This window comes from Schistocerca americana, chromosome 2 (genome assembly GCF_021461395.2).
Source record: "Schistocerca americana isolate TAMUIC-IGC-003095 chromosome 2, iqSchAmer2.1, whole genome shotgun sequence".
NCBI lineage: Eukaryota > Metazoa > Arthropoda > Insecta > Orthoptera > Acrididae > Schistocerca > Schistocerca americana.
This window is the reverse complement of record NC_060120.1, coordinates 923,629,054-923,641,827: the sequence shown is the minus strand read 5'-3', so window position 1 is coordinate 923,641,827 and position 12,774 is coordinate 923,629,054. Positions and strand designations below refer to the sequence as shown.

Genomic DNA, 12,774 nt, shown 5'->3' with positions numbered 1-12,774 from the left:
GTGTATCGCTCCATTAGTAAACAGAGACAATGCACTACCACGCTGTTGGACAGCAGTTGCCTACAACTGAAGATCTTAATACGGCGACCAGTTTAAATAATCCTCATAGGAAGTTGTCTTGTGACAGCCAGAGCGAGAGCACCAGCAGCAGCGAGTACTGTTTGTATAAAGCGTTTATTTTGCATTTTGTTTACGACCTTCAACTAAGGAAGGGATTCTATTTGTGTTTATCTGCTCTGCATAGTAACTAACAGTTCTTGATAAAACTTTACGTAGTTTTCGTGTTAGATTCTTAGTGTTTTCTTGATCGTTTAGAACAGAAAGCGCCCTAAAACCGTCTTTTGTTTGTTTCGCGGCCGTTAGCCACTAGTCACTTGAATCAGCAGTTGCCTTGTGACAGCCAGAGCGAGAGCACCAGCAGCAGCGAGTACTGTTTGTATAAAGCGTTTATTTTGCATTTTGTTTACGACCTTCCACTAAGGAAGGGATTCTATTTGTGTTTATCTGCTCTGCATAGTAACTAACAGTTCTTGATAAAACTTTACGTAGTTTTCGTGTTAGATTTCTTAGTGTTTTCTTGATCGTTTAGAACAGAAAGCGCCCTAAAACCGTCTTTTGTTTGTTTCGCGGCCGTTAGCCACTAGTCACTTGAATCAGCAGTTGTCTTGCGACAGCCAGAGCGAGAGCACCAGCAGTAGCGAGTACTGTTTGTATAAAGCGTTTTTGTACTTATTTGCTGCGCTTAGCTTTTAAATAGTTTTTCTGGGAAAACCTAGCGTAGTTTTCGCGTCTCGTATTTCAGTGAGTGTTTCTTGATTATCAGAGTAGCTCATCAGAAGATTATCTTGGGAATTTGTCACCGTATAGAGTAGGGTAAACATAGTCATGTGTAGGGACTGTGGTTGTTGTGAGCGGACGCAAGGAGAATTGGCCACTCTTCGGGGGCAGGTGGAGGCTTTGTCTGTTAGGCTCATCGAGCTCGAGGCGCAGGCGTCGGCTCGTAGTGGCGTTGGGGCAACTGTGGTGAGACCTATGCCTACTTCGGTGGCCTTGGAATCACATGGAACCCCTGATGTCGCTGCGTCTTCCGGCAGTGAGCATCTTACCGGTCAGCCATCACTCCAGGGTGAATGGCGGACAGTGGTGGGCTCGCGCGTGCCTGGCCGAAAGGCGAAGGTGGGATCTGGCCGCGTGGCAGCTGCCTTACCCCTTTCCAACAGGTACGGGGTGCTTCCTAGTAGTGATGACATCGTTTCCGAGCCACCACAGGATGCCTCGCCTGTTGGGCCAGTGGCCGATTCTCCGGCAAGGTCCCGACAGTCACAGAGGGCGGGCCTATTAGTTATAGGGAGCTCCAACGTTAGGCGGGTTATGGAGCCCCTCAGGAAAATAGCGGGTACGTCGGGGAAGAATGCCAGTGTGCACTCGGTGTGCTTGCCGGGGGGTCTCGTCCGTAATGTGGAGGAGGCCCTTCCGGCAGCTATTGAACGCACTGGGTGTGACCGGCTGCAGATAGTAGCACATGTCGGAACGAATGACGCCTGCCGCTTGGGTTCTGAGGCCATCCTTAGTTCCTTCCGGCGGCTGGCTGATTTGGTGAAGACAACCAGCATCGCACGCGGAGTGCAAGCTGAGCTTAATATCTGCAGCATAGTGCCCAGAGTCGATCGCGGTCCTCTGGTTTGGAGCCGTGTGGAGGGTCTAAACCAGAGGCTCAGACGACTCTGCGACTATAATGGTTGCAAATTCATCGACCTCCGTTATTGGGTGGAGAACTGTAGGGCCCCCCTAGACAGGTCAGGCGTGCACTACACACCGGAAGCAGCTACTAGGGTAGCAGAGTACGTGTGGCGTGCACACGGGGGTTTTTTAGGTTAGAGGGACCCCCCCTTGGGCGAAACGATAAAATACCTGACGGCTTACCAGAGAGGACATTATCATCGTTGATAAAGAACGTCCGTCCTCAGAGACCAAAAACAGGAAAAGTTAACGTAATATTGGTAAACTGCAGGAGTATCCAGGGCAAGGTTCCTGAATTAGTATCTCTTATTGAAGGAAATAGTGCGCATATAGTATTAGGAACGGCAAGTTGGTTAAAACCGGAAGTGAACAGTAACGAAATCCTAGACACAGAATGGAATATATACCGCAAGGATAGGATAAAAGCCAGTGGTGGAGGAGTATTTATAGCAGTAAAGAATTCAATAATATCCAGTGAAGTTATTAGCGAATGCGAATGTGAAATGATCTGGGTTAAGTTAAGTATCAAAGGTGGGTCAGATATGATAGTCGGATGCTTCTATAGACCACCTGCATCAGCAACCGTAGTAGTTGAGCGCCTCAGAGAGAACCTGCAGAACGTCGTGAAGAAGTTTCGTGATCATACTATTGTAATAGGGGGAGACTTCAATCTACCAGGTATAGAATGGGATAGTCACACAATCAGAACTGGAGCCAGGGACAGAGACTCTTGTGACATTATCCTGACTGCCTTGTCCGAGAATTACTTCGAGCAGATAGTTAGAGAACCAACTCGTGAAGCTAACGTTTTAGACCTCGTAGCAACAAATAGACCGGAACTTTTCGACTCCGTGAATGTAGAAGAGGGTATCAGTGATCATAAGTCAGTGGTTGCATCAATGACTACAAGTGTAATAAGAAATGCCAAGAAAGGAAGGAAAATATATTTGCTTAACAAGAGTGATAGGGCACAAATCGCAGAATATCTGAGTGACCACCATCAAACGTTCATTTCTGAGGAAGAGGATGTGGAACAAAAATGGAAAAAATTCAGAAACATCGTCCAGTACGCCTTAGATAAGTTCGTACCGACTAAGGTCCAAAGCGAGGGGAAAGATCCACCGTGGTATAACAATCATGTACGAAAGGTACTACGGAAACAAAGAAAGCTTCATCATAGGTTTAAGAGTAGTCGAATCATAGCTGATAAGGAAAAGCTGAACGAAGCGAAAAAGAGCGTAAAGAGAGCAATGAGAGAAGCATTCAACGAATTCGAACATAAAACATTGGCAAACAATCTAAACAAGAACCCTAAAAAGTTTTGGTCATATGTAAAATCGGTAAGCGGATCTAAATCCCCTATTCAGTCACTCGTTGACCACGATGGCACCGAAACAGAGGACGACCGAAGAAAGGCAGAAATACTGAATTCAGTGTTCCGAAACTGTTTCACTGCGGAAAATCGTAACACGGTCCCTGACTTCAGCCGTCGCACGGACGCCAAAATGGAAAATATTGAAATAAACGATATCGGAATTGAAAAACAACTGCTATCACCTAGTTGCGGAAAAGCATCCGGACCAGACGAGATACCCTTAAGATTCTACAGTGATTATGCTAAAGAACTTGCCCCCTTTCTATCAGCAATTTATCGTAGATCGCTGGAAGAACGTAAAGTACCTAGCGACTGGAAGAAAGCGCAGGTCGTTCCCATTTTCAAGAAGGGTCATAAATCAGATGCGAATAATTATAGGCCTATTTCGCTTACGTCAATCTGTTGTAGAATAATGGAACATGTTTTGTGTTCTCGTATTATGACGTTCTTAGATAATACAAATCTCCTTCATCATAACCAACATGGATTCCGCAAACAGAGATCATGTGAAACTCAGCTCGCCCTATTTGCCCAAGAAATTCACAGTGCCGTAGACACTGGCGAGCAGATTGATGCCGTATTCCTGGACTTCAGGAAGGCATTTGATACGGTTCCGCACTTACGTTTAGTGAAAAAAATACGAGCTTACGGAATATCGGACCAGGTTTGTGATTGGATTCAGGATTTCCTAGAAGAAAGAACACAACATGTCATTCTTAACGGTTCAAAATCTGCAGATGTAGAGGTAATTTCGGGAGTACCGCAGGGAAGCGTGATAGGACCTTTATTGTTTACAATATACATAAATGACTTAGTTGACAACATCGGTAGCTCCGTGAGGCTATTTGCAGATGACACGGTTGTCTACAAGAAAGTAGCAACATCAGAAGACTCGTACGTACTCCAGGAGGACCTGCAGAGGATTAATGCATGGTGCGACAGCTGGCAGCTTTCCCTAAACGTAGATAAATGTAATATAATGCGCATACATAGGGGCAGAAATCCATTCCAGTACGATTATGCCATAGGTGGTAAATCATTGGAAGCGGTAACGACCGTAAAATACTTAGGAGTTACTATCCGGAGCGATCTGAAGTGGAATGATCACATAAAACAAATAGTGGGAAAAGCAGGCGCCAGGTTGAGATTCATAGGAAGAATTCTAAGAAAATGTGACTCATCGACGAAAGAAGTAGCTTACAAAACGCTTGTTTGTCCGATTCTTGAGTATTGCTCATCAGTATGGGACCCTTACCAGGTTGGATTAATAGAAGAGATAGACATGATCCAGCGAAAAGCAGCGCGATTCGTCATGGGGACATTTAGTCAGCGCGAGAGCGTTACGGAGATGCTGAACAAGCTCCAGTGGCGGACACTTCAAGAAAGGCGTTACGCAATACGGAGAGGTTTATTATCGAAATTACGAGAGAGCACATTCCGGGAAGAGATGGGCAACATATTACTACCGCCCACATATATCTCGCGTAATGATCACAACGAAAAGATCCGAGAAATTAGAGCAAATACGGAGACTTACAAGCAGTCGTTCTTCCCACGCACAATTCGTGAATGGAACAGGGAAGGGGGGATCAGATAGTGGTACAATAAGTACCCTCCGCCACACACCGTAAGGTGGCTCGCGGAGTATAGATGTAGATGTAGATGTAGAAGAAATGCCATTAGGGAAAAGTATTTGTTTTGATGTCCCCTACAACCTCCAGAGTTTGTCAGTTTAAATAATTTTCACCCTGTATATTATTCTTGTCAGAAACTTGGATGCAAGAGCTGTTAAGATGATTGTGCAATAATTCTCGCACTCGTCAGCTCTTGCAGTTTTCCGAATTGTGTGGACAACATTTTTCCGAAAGTCAGATGGTATGTCCCCAGACCCATACACTCTACACACTAACATGAAGACTCGTTATGTTGCCACTTCCCCCAATGATTTTAGAAATTCTGCTGAAATGTTTTCTATCCCTTCTGCCTTATTTATTCTTTCGTTCTCCAACGTCTTTTAAATTCTGATTCTAATACTGCATCCCCTATCTCTTCTAAATCGTCTCCTGTTTCTTCTTTTATCACATCAGACAAATCTTCCCCTTCATAGAGGCTTTCAATATAATATTCTCTCCACCTATCCGCTCTCTGCTTTGCATGTAACAGTGCAATTCCCGGTGCATTCTTAGTGTTACCACCTTTGCTTTTAATGTCACCGAACGTTGTTTTGGCTTTCCTGTATGCTGAGTCTGTCCTTTCGATCTCTCTTTTTCGATTTCTTCACATTTTTCATGCAGCCATTTCGTTTTAGCTTCATTCCACTTCCTGTTTATTTCATTCCTCAGCGACTTGTATTTCTGTATTCTTCAGTTTCCCTGAACGGTTTTGTACTTCCTCCTTTCATGGATCAACTGTTACCCATGGTTTCTTCGCAGTACCTTCTTTGTACCTGTGTTTCTCTTTCCTACTTCTTTGATGGCCTTTTTAGAAATGTCCATTCCTCTTCAATTGTACTGCCTACTGATCTATTCCTTATTGCTGTATCAATGGCCTTAGAGAACTTCAAGCGTTTCTCATCTTTCCTTAGGACTTTCTTTGCGTACTGATTCTTCATGACTGATATCTCAAACTTCAGCTACCTCTTCATCACTACTATATTGTGATATGAGTCTATATCTGCTCCTGGATACGCCTTACAATCCAGTACCTGATTTCGGAATTTCTGTCCGACCATGATGTAATCTAACTGAAATCTTCCCGTATCACCCGGCCTTTTCCAAGTATACCTCCACCTCTACTCTCATAGAAAGGTTACTTTTGCGCTAATCAAGGTCCGCAAACCATTATTCTTCAACTTGCATTTACAGTTACCGGTAACTGCTAGACTGTACTACAGATTTTGTCACATGGCAGTAGAAACACGCATTAATACCCATACATAAACAGAATAGTCTGGATTTTGCTAAAGACAAACAGTAATTAGAATAAGATTAATTTACATGACCAGGATAAATTACAGTGCTGTTGGTATGATCTGAGAACACGTCAGGCGGTGAGAATGAAGAGAAATTTTGGTGGTGGAACTGCTATGATTTGGGCAACCTTCTGCGCTAAAGATAAATCACAACAATGCTTAACTGAACACTAGAGTGTGTGCACACTGAGATGCTAGAAACAGAACTGATTATAGTGTATGAGGGCCTAGAGGACGCAAGCCTAACGTTTCAACAAGAAATGAATCTGTGTTTGGTTCTGATAGAACCAGAAAGTGGTTTGAAGATAAAATATAAATGTCTTGCCCTGGCCTGAAAATAGCAAGGATTTGAACCGTGCGGAAAATCTTTGTGGAAAACTTGCAGTGCTTGTTTCTCGCAATTGAAGGCCATTTGATGATATACGTAAACTGAAATGAGCTTTACGAGAAGAGAGGGTGACAATTTCATTCCAAGAACTACAAACCCTGGCAAAATCAGTGCCGAAGATAATTTTTGAGGAAATTAGGAAAGTACTAACAATCCAATAAAACAGTGGAATAGTGAGTGTTTTTATACCAATTTCCTCCAAGAAATACGATTGCCTTATTTTGTTACTTTGTGTTATAAAAGGACCCCTGTAGTTCAGTCATTATTGTTTATGTCTTGTATGTACCTACTACTTTCATAGAAAATTCGATACATACATGTTTCAGACATTGTAGTATTTCTGTCATGGAATCATGCTTTTGTACTGATTTCCACTACAGCAAGTGTTCTCATGGTGGAAATAGAATAAACAAGGCTACAACAATCTCGTTTGCATCTGACGAAAATAAGTATATTTTCAGTCTGAAGTTAGATATCACTCCTCCTCTAATGGAACACATTTGTATTTGTGTGTTTGCCATCAATTAATTTTCGTCTTGCCCCTTTACAGCCTTACAAAACATAGCTTCGTTAAAGGTCATCTGATCCCAACAATCGGTCATTTCCCCTTGTCAGTGCTACTTTACAGCTGCAGCGTTATGCACTCATTTTCCGTACTGACGATAAGTCACGACTAGCCTCACATTCCTTCGTGTTTCAGTAAGAGAGAACGAGTCTACTAGTATGAACCGACAGCAGCGCCTCAGTTCTGACTCTCCATACTCTCAGAACTGTAGTCAGAACAATGGAAGCCCAGTACGAGTGGTAACAGTGGCGTCTAGATATATGAAAATGCAGCCTCAGCGTTACACTCGTACTCGCTGCGTTTCTGATCTCTACTTCACAGTGTTTTGCTGAGTGTGCATGTAGATGTAGACCCGAAGCCTCTGAAAAAAGATTTAACATTAATTATTGCAAACTGAGCTTTCCCTCCTGGATTGTAAGGCCTCAGTATACGTGTACATCTATATCTATGCTCTGACACTATGACGTACGAGGTGCATCTTTGCAAAATGTGGCAACCCTGCAGGCTTGCGTAGGCACTATATCTTTGACCTTGGTCTATAAGCTGCTTCTGGTCCAAGCGGCACATCGATGCAACTGCTCGGTTGTGAGTTGTGCTGTAATAAGTTAACATGTGTTTGTGTCTCTCGTCACGGAAATGGAACCGCATTATATTGCGCAACGGTATGCCATTTCTTTTTGCGTTAAATTGGGTGAAAACGCGACGACAACTTACAGTAAGCTTCAGAAGGCTTTTGGAGAGGAGGTTATGTCAAGGGCTCAAATTTTTCGTTGGCATAAAATGTTTAGTGAAGGCGGAACGAATGTTGAAGATGAAAACTGCAGCGGACGACCATCAACCTCAAGGACAGATGTCAACTTGGTCAGGGTGCGTGAACTCGTATGATCTGATCGAAGAATATCCGTAAAAATGATTGCAGAAGAACTGAACATCAATCGAGAAATGGTTCGTCTAATAATAACTGAAGATCTTCGTATGAGAAAGATTTGTACAAAAATGGTCCCCAAAAACCTCACACCGAAACAGCGAGAAACACTGAAAAATGTGGCAGCCGATCTGTAACAGCAAACGGAAATCAATCCAGAATTGTTGAGCCATGTTATCACTGGTGATGTAAGTTGGTTTTTGCAGTACGATCCAGAGACAAAACGCCAAAGTTTGCAATGCTGCTCAAAGGGATCACCCAGACCAAGAATAGTTCACATGTCAAAGTCAAAAGTGAAATGCATGCTTGTCTGCTTCTGTGATTCCAAGGGAATTGTTCATAAAGAGCGGGTGCCTCCTGGACAAACAGTTAACCAATATTACTACAAAGAAATTTTATAAAGACTTCGTAAAAGAGTTCTTCGTGTCCGTGCCAACATTGCTGATAATTGGATTCTGCATCATGATAATGCGCCAACCTATACTGCTCTGTCAGTACAGCAATTTTTAACCTCAAGACAAATTTCAGTACTACCACAGCCACCCTATTCAGCAGATATCGCTCCGTGCGACTTTCTTCTATTCCCAAGAGTCAAAACGGCGGGGTCAAGGGACACCATTTTCGAACAACACAAGGCGTCCAAAAAGCTGTGACGCGGCTCGTGGAGGATATTAAAGAAGATGAGTTCCAGAAATGTTACCATCAATGGCAGAAGCGCTAGAAAAAGTGTGTGCAATCAGAAGGGAACTACTTTGAAGAAGACGACACTAAACTTGACTAAAACGGTAAGCAACTTTTTTGTTCACATGTCTCATTACTGTACTATCGCACCTCGTATGTCGTAGGCAGTACTTATCGTACCAAACAGTTTGATAGCTCTCCGTTCCATTCACAGATGGAGCGTAGGTACAGTGTTTATAAGAGCATGTGCCACCTGTTTTTAGCCTATTTTTTTTCTATTAACCCATCTTCTCAGTAAGGTTGTGTTTGTTCAGATTCAGAAGGTCCTCGCTTTTGCCTGTTCTTTTAAATGAATTGTAACACCTAACGTGCTCCAAGCACGATGCTCACGTCGAAATGGGTAATTCACTTGCTGCTACCAGACGACCGTGTTCATTGCAGGAGGAACCATGCTGCAAGTGGTCGCGTTTTCGCTGCTGGCGGTGGTGAGCACGTCATCAGCAGCTATGATCTTGGTGATCGCACCGTCACCGTCCTACAGCCACCAGCTGCCATTCCACATCCTGACAAAGGCTCTCCTGCAGAGGGGCCACCGAGTCACCCTCATGACGACAGACTCCATGAAGGTCAGCCAAAAGCATATTATAAGCAACTGACTGTACAATCTAAGAAAAAAAAGACGCACCACGAAAGAATTATCCGGACGGGACGGAAATCGTCATTAGATGTAATGCAGAGACAAACAAATGATTATAGCTTCAGAAAAATTGGATGATTTATTCAAAAGAAAAAGCTTCATAAACTGAGCAAGTCAATAATGCGTTGGTTCATTTCTGGCCCTTATCCAAGCAGCTATTCGCTTAGCATTGACTGATAAAATTGTAAGACGTCTTGCTGAGGGGTACCGTGCCAAATTCTGACCACTTGGGGGTTTATATCGTCAAAATTCCGAGACAAAGGGTCCTGTCCATAACGCTCCATAGATTCACAATTTGGAAGAGATGCGGCGACCTTGCTGGCCAAGGCAGGGTTTGGCAGGCAGGAAGACAAGCAGCAGAGGCTCTCACCGAGTGTGGGCGGGCATTATCTTGCTGAAATGTAAGGCCACAATAACGTCGACGTACCGCTGCGTTGTAAGGGTGCCGCGGATGATAACCAAAGGGGTCCTTCTTTAAAAAGAAATAGCGCCCCAGACCATGACTCCTGGTTGTTGGGCCCGATGGTGGGCGACAGATAAGTTGGCTTCCCACCGCCGTGTGGGGCGTCTTCGGCCTGGAATCTCATTGGCTGGAGTAGACTTGTCATCAGAGATGAGTCGCGCTTGGAGCTGAGCCCCGGTGACCAGCTTAGACGTTTCTGGAGACACCCTGAACAGCGGCAGGATACCCCCCATACGGCCCGAAAACCAGGACTGATGGTCTGGGGTGCTATTTCTTTTCGTAGCTTCTCTGCCAGCCCTTTTGCCAGGGTATGCAGGTGGTAAAAGTTGTACGCTTCGGGGAATTGCTCTTTTCACAGGCGCTTGAATGAAAAAATGGTTCAAATGGCTCTGAGCACTATGGGACTTAACATCTGAGGACATCAGTCCCCTAGAACTTAGAACTACTTAAACCTATCGAACCCTAGGACATCACATACAGCCATGCCCGAGGCAGGATTCGAACCTGCGACCGTAGCGGTCGCGCGGTTCCAGACTGAAGCGCCTAGAACCGGCTGACGCATGAATCTCTATTAACCTCTCCTTATGGTCATTTTCGCGTGCTCTTTTGTATCGAGAGTGCAACAGCCTCTGCTGCCTTAGCATTTTGCCGGCCGGAGTGGCCGAGCGGTTCTAGGCGCTTCAGTCTGGAACCGCGAGACCGCTACGGTCGCAGGTTCGAATCCTGCCTCGGGCATGGATGTGTGTGATGTCCTTAGGTTAGTTAGGTTTAAGTAGTTTTAAGTTCTAGGGGACTGATGACCTTAGATATTAAGTCCCATAGTGCTCAGAGCCATTTGAACCATTTTGGACTTCAGCATTTTCCGAATGATAGGTCTTTTCTGTCCTTCATTCACTAACTGGGCAGATAATCCTCCAGACCACGAGTTACGATCCGCTTAAACTTCACCCATAATTCCTCTACGCCCATCTTACTGGAAATAAGTGATGTCAATTAACTTTCTAAGTCACTTACTAACAATGCTTATCTCCTCTATCTATGAGAAATACTCTCCTAGCCTTTTTGACTGTTTTATTAACTTTCGTAGCCACAGTTGCTATCATAACACGATGATCACTGGCCCTCATTTCTACTCCTACATCGTTAAGTAGTGTGTAAGCTTAGGGACTGATGACCTTAGCAGTTAAGTCCCATAAGATTTCACACACATTTGAACATTTTTACTCCTACATCCATAAGGTCCTGTGTGTTTTTTAGCCAGGAGGTCTAAGATGTTTCGATTGCATGTCGGCTGTTAAATTGGCTGCTCAGGACAGTTTCCAGAAGACGTGTTAATAAGTGCACCGCACGACTATCTGTGTGCACCCCCTGCAATGAATCCATAGACATCCCTGTCAATATTCGGTAGGAGATTCTGCTCATACTAGGCTTGCCTGCTATCTTCTTCAGTATATCCATCCAGTGTGGGACCTGCATCAGAAAGGACTGAAGGAGAACATCTAAAAGGTGAAAAGGAGGGCAGCTCGTTTTGTATTATCGCGAAATACGGGAGAGAGGGCCACGGATTTGATACACGAATTGGAGTGGCTACAATTAAAACAAAGACTTTTTCATTGTGACAGAATATTCTCACGAAATTCACTTTCGCCTTAGAGCTTTGAAAATGTTATGTCAGCGTCCAGTTATAAAGAGAGAAATGATCATCATAATGAAATAAGGGCAATCAGAGTCGCACGGAAAGATTTAAGTGCTCATGTTTCCCCCGCATTGTTCTGCCAAGCAGTTCATTGTGGTTTGCAGAGTCATCATGTCATTAATTGTAAATAAAACTTCAGTGATTTTTGGATGTAATGATGCACACTCAAGCATATAAACTACTGCTCATCACCTGATAAGGAAGGGCTGAAGACAAGTTGTTTCCTAATGGGTCTTAAATTATTGTGTTGTAAATTTTTGTTGCGGTACGTTTTGCAGAAAAATACCTCTGACGTAGCGGTTACCAAACTGATTTCACAATGATAGCGTTTAACAAGAACACAGCAATCATTAATGCACAGTTCGTAGCGGGGCTCGATTGGAAACACTACATTTTCGTTACTTAGCACCTAGGAACGTGGTTGACCGAAGGAAGTATGATTTCTAGACATTAAAAACTGAGGAATGGTGAGTATTCCAGCACTTCTGCACGAATCGTGGATCAGATTCTGTAACCTCAAGCGGAACCCATGTACAAAGCTGTGATAACGTTACAGCTACGTGAAGATGAAAACGATCATCAGATGCTATAGTTTTACTGGGTACTTCAGAACTGACTTACTTCAGCGTGGTGTCCTACTCTGCAACTTAGTCCCACACATGTTTCACTGCTCTAACAACTCGAATTATACATCCTACGTGCCATACTATGACAAATTCACTTTCCCAAGACCAATCTCGACACTGTTGCAGCTCACAAGCATGTTTTTTGGTACTGATGCGGCATTCTGTTTACACATTTTCACTTCTTTCGACCCGTCTGTGTGAATGAGCCTTGCATTATATTAAACTTTCAGGTTAGTCTGGGCTACATATATGCCATCTCACTAAAGTGTTAATCAGTTACTGCTGGCATATATATATATATATATATATATATATATATATATATATATATATACTAGTTCACCACGTCAGCATAAGAAAACTAACTGTAACGTAACTCCAGTAATTCTACACTAGGAAAATAAAAGCAATGTGCGTGATCGAATAACAGAAAATATAGCATTTACTTTGTTATAGTTTCATACGGTTAAATGGCCTGGTACATGTGTTTCAAGTAGACGCCATTTTGGCAACTTGCATGTCTGTAACCTACTCCAGCTACCCAACTTTGGAAAGATGACCTCCAGTTCATCGTGGAATCAGAACCTTGTGTTTTTTTCTGCTGACTCTTCACGTCGTTGAGAGGTGAAACTTAGGTTAAAACGCAG

At 43.6% G+C, this 12,774-nt stretch overlaps 1 long non-coding RNA gene across 1 annotated transcript in view; it reads left to right on the top strand.

Moving 5' to 3' along the window:
• The window catches only part of LOC124596512, a 58,456-nt gene that overhangs the window by 31,636 nt on the left and 14,046 nt on the right, over positions 1–12,774 (top strand). Inside the window, exon 2 of the long non-coding RNA XR_006978315.1 lies at positions 9,087–9,271. This is a non-coding gene — a long non-coding RNA (uncharacterized LOC124596512). The remainder of the gene's footprint in view (positions 1–9,086; positions 9,272–12,774) is intronic.